Source organism: Acomys russatus, chromosome 3 (genome assembly GCF_903995435.1).
Source record: "Acomys russatus chromosome 3, mAcoRus1.1, whole genome shotgun sequence".
NCBI lineage: Eukaryota > Metazoa > Chordata > Mammalia > Rodentia > Muridae > Acomys > Acomys russatus.
The window spans coordinates 1,388,318-1,392,919 of record NC_067139.1 but is presented as its reverse complement, the minus strand read 5'-3'; the positions used below and the strand labels follow the sequence as shown (position 1 = coordinate 1,392,919).

Genomic DNA, 4,602 nt, shown 5'->3' with positions numbered 1-4,602 from the left:
TCCGGGCTATTTGAACCTGCCTGTTCAATGTGTCCCAGATTAGTTCAACTCTGACTTCAAAAGGATGAAAGCGGAAGTCATTTTTTGAGGAACACCATCTCTCTATATTTTTAGTATACTTGTTTGTGCTGTGGACAATGACTTGCAAAACTAAATAAAGTCTGAAGCTCTGGGATCCTAAAATAGTTCCTTTCCTATTCTCAGCACAAGTTATGCAAAGGGCATGTTTATTCTAGACTTGAATGTCCAAAGATGAGTGATAGCCACCGCACTACAATGGTTGACTTCACTGAGAGAACCCTATTTTCTTACTTTAATTTTACCCACTTTTTCCTCTACTAAAATGATTTTCTTGGATCTTGCAATGAGGACTCAAACAAGTGGCTACGAAAATAATGATGACTAAAATCAGATTAATCTTTTGAAGTATATCTTAAATAATGCATTCTCTTCTATAACCCTTCCCTTTCTTCCTCATGTCCCTAGAAGGAATTTTCTGAGTGGCTTTGAAGCTGTCTGTGAAATGTCTCCACAGCGTGAGCCCTCCTTTCTTGCCTGAGTAGAATTGCATGCCTTCACCACACCCATCTCTTAATCGTCTGCCTCCCGTGATCATTATCCAAACCAGAAATGTAAAGTTACTAATGAATATAAGGCTCATCAAAGTAAAAAAAAAATAATGACATTCACAGGTTATCTTTGAAAATATAGAAAATCCACAATCTGAATTGTGTTTTGATGTTGACTTCAAGCCACATTGATAACGTTTTGTGTCCTGTGAGGCCCCTTACCCAGTCCTTTTCAAGTGTTAGTTACATCGACGAACCATTGCCACACTGGTACTGTTGAACAAACTGCTAACACTGTCAGTGTTAGGCAACAATCAAACGTGTGCCCTTCTGTGAGTTGTTCCGGATGTGGCTAGCCCAGTATCAGGCCAAGTGGTGGATTCAAGTTCCCATTAGTTATTATTCTTCAAGAAATAGTAAGCCACGTATGGCATAACGAACACGTGTGAAAGTGGCAATGTACCCACTCAATGCATTTTTATGACATCTGCTACACAGTGACCAAAGACATAGGTCAAATCCATGTGTGGCAACAGCAATTAGATAGATACATGCCAGGTGCAGCCAGTAACTGACAAACTGGGATAATAAATCAACCAACCACATTAGAACTTTTCCTCATATAGACAAATTTCAACAGGATACACATAAAAATAAGTAGATAATAAATTTAACTAACATGATAGTTTAAACATTGTGACATTTCAAGCAATGTTTTAATAAATTCTCCTCTCTGATTCTCCACCCTTCACACTCTTGGCCCCCCTCCTGTGACCTCCTTATCCTAGTCTTTTTTCCTCATTTGTGTCCCATGGTACCTTTCACTCACTGTAAGTCCTTCCTCATTACTTGTTTTCACTCTTTTGGTCTCCTTTCCAGTTTTGGGACCTTTACTCTCACTTCTATGTATACCATATTACATGTATAAAATAACATATAACATTGTAAAGACCTTTTACAGGCTAGAATCTGCATATGAGCAAGAACATGCAGTTTTATTTCTGAGTGTAGGTTGCCTCATGAAATATACTTCACAGGTGCATCCAGATTTCCTCCTGAAATCTTAGGAAATGCATGAAATTTCATTGTATATATGGAATGCATCATATTTGAATTATCTACCTACCCATATGTTGACAAACATGTAGGGCACCTTGCCATCAGAAACAGTAAATACGGATGTGAAGGTACATCTACAGTAGGACACAAAGTCCTTTAGGTGCAGGCCCTAAAGCTGTATAGCTGGATCATATGTAATTTCTATTTTTAACCTTCCCATCCCCAGCTTTTAGGAACTTTATTTTCCTTCCACCCTCCCCACCCCACCTCCCTTTGCTCAGATGTCTTTAAGGAGCTCAGAACTTGGTGTTGGGGCTGACCCTTTCAGTGGCCTATGCTGTGGAAGCTGCTGACCAGTCCTCAGTGGCTGACTGGACACTCCAGTCTTCAGTAGGGAGCATGTGATGGTCACAGAGGACACCTGCACACCCTCAGACCAGTCAGCCATCTTTAGCTGAGCAGCAGTGAACTCAGGAGCCAGTGCAGTCCATGCATCCTGGAATTCCTCCTCGGTCACTGCCTTCTTAGCAGCCTGCTTTTCCTTCTCAATCTCCTCCATATTTCTGTAGAAGTCGAGATTAGGCATAACCTTTCATGGGTTCTCATGGGAAATAGTGCCATACATGTGGAGAACTTTCTGGGCCAGCATCCACCACATCAGAGCCACTGAGTGAGCTTCCATATTGTTGCATGGTATGGTAACAGCCTTGCAGCACAGGAAGGAGTCTGTTACACAACAGTGGTGGGCAGGTTGACACAAGATGCCTCTGTGATGGTCAGCCCTGGGATCAGCCACCTCCAGAAATTGTGGCTCCCTGAAGGCTGCTTGGATCTGGTTAGTGAAGGTCTCAGCAGTTGAAATGGTTCCAGTGGCAGCAGCAAACTTCAGCTTGGCTTGCTGGTCAATGATTCCTGGAGGAGACAAAGCTGACGCCAGCAGCATTGTCAATGGCAGCAATAGCCGAGCTGCAAGCAACGTCTCCCAGGCCCTCTTCCGATTATGATGTAGGTAACACCAGTTTCCCTTTTGTAGATATATTGCTCCATCCAGAAGTCAAGGTTGGTGTCTCAAGTGAGTTTTCCTGCAACAAGGAATTTGAGGACATCCTCCTCCTGCATCTGCAAGACATCAAGGGCTCCGGACATTGTGTAAGCTTCCCTTTAAGTTACGGTGGGTATCAAGAACAATATCGTATGGACCCGTCCTGGAACAATACAGAAAGTTCTATTTTGAATCTTTTTATGAGCTCCCATAATGGCAACAGCACATAATTTTGTAAGGAATTTTAAGTATGTTAATTAAAATTATAAATTCGTTTCAGAGTCTTCCTTAAGAAATAAAGAAAACGATATAATCTCACCAGCTAAAAGAGAAAAGATGTCACATCAAAGACTCCATTCTAATTGAAAAACATCAGGACAGTATCCAAGTACTTCTAACTTACCCAGGGCTTTGAAACTTGAGGTGGCAAACTTTCTCATGTGCAAACACATTCATATGGACTTATGAAATGCTCTATGATACTTATCTTCAACTCCATTGACAACCGAGTACCTGCATGCATAATCATTCCTCTCAACTTTTATGTGGATTGGATACTTTTTCATTTAATTTTTTAAAAATTGTTTATAATATTTTAATATTTAGGATTCTACTTAATATTTATAAATGATAAAATAGTATTAATATGGCTTTAGTGAAGTTATAAATTAAGATAAAATGTTCATTCCACTTAATCATGTTTTTGTTATGACTGTTTGCTTAACTTAAATCCTTATCTTGTTCAAAATTAGTTTTCTTTTTTAAAAAATTTTTGTTAAATACTTTTACATATACATTATATTATTACACATATATACAATAAACCACCTACAGCAAGAAGAAACACAAAACAATCATGAATTATATATATATATATATATATATATATATATATATATATATCTGTGTGTGTGTGTATAAAATGTTACATTCATAGTGTTTTGGTATTTTTGTTTGGCAGGCTTAAAGAAAACATCTTTCCTATCTTGGTGAGTCTAAAATTCTGAATGTAAATCAATATCTATCATATCTCATCATTATCAACTTAAATATCTATCTAGACCTAAAAATATCTTAACCCCTAAACAACTAAGCTTAATTGCAAAACTAAATTATCTTGACTTCAACCCCATCAGAGACTTGAGAAGGAATAAAATTGATTATTTGTGTATACAGGAAGTGCAGGTTAGCAGTTCCCCAAATGAGAAGATGACAGAGACAGTTTGCAGTCTGAAGAGTCACCCAAAATTCTCCATAACATTGAAGCATCATCTTCAGCCTTCTGGCCCAATATATCTGACAGACATATTTGTGAGGCAGAAACTATTGAGGACTTGCTTACCCTGTTTTGGCAGAGTTTGGCCATCAACTCTGCCTGCATCTAAGCTTGCCCATTTTTAGGCAGAATTCTGTCTGTGGTAGAAACAAGGACATATTGTCCAGTGGCTTCTTTGCTACATTTGAAGCCATATCCATAAGGGGGTTCTGTGATGCTCATTATCTTCCCTGAGGAAGGCTGAGTGTTGCCAGGACTTAACCTGTCTCGTTGTAAATCTATCTTTGAAATAATAAAAAAAATCCTTAAACGCCATATCCTGTAAGTCTCTGAAGACCTTATCTATTTTAGCTTATCTAGCTTATCTTTCTATAGAATCATATCTATCTGTTACACCTAGGATGTCTATTCTTGTGATAAAAATAGACTAGCATTTTATATGACTATGATTTGATGAACTAACAATTAACTTCTATAACTTACTTATCCTAAACAGCCTACAATAGCACTTTCAAAGTATTGGAAGTAAACTTTGTATTATAATTGAGTTATATGGATACAATACCTCATATTAAAGTAGAAATATATATATAGTAAATAATAATCTTAAATTTTAGTTCTATACCACTGTATCTAAAATTAAACTTATGATTCAT

At 37.8% G+C, this 4,602-nt stretch overlaps 1 pseudogene; it reads right to left on the bottom strand.

Moving 5' to 3' along the window:
• Positions 1-1,924: 1,924 nt before the first annotated feature.
• On the bottom strand, positions 1,925-2,774 carry LOC127186899 (40S ribosomal protein SA-like; annotated as a pseudogene).
• Positions 2,775-4,602: the final 1,828 nt, after the last annotated feature.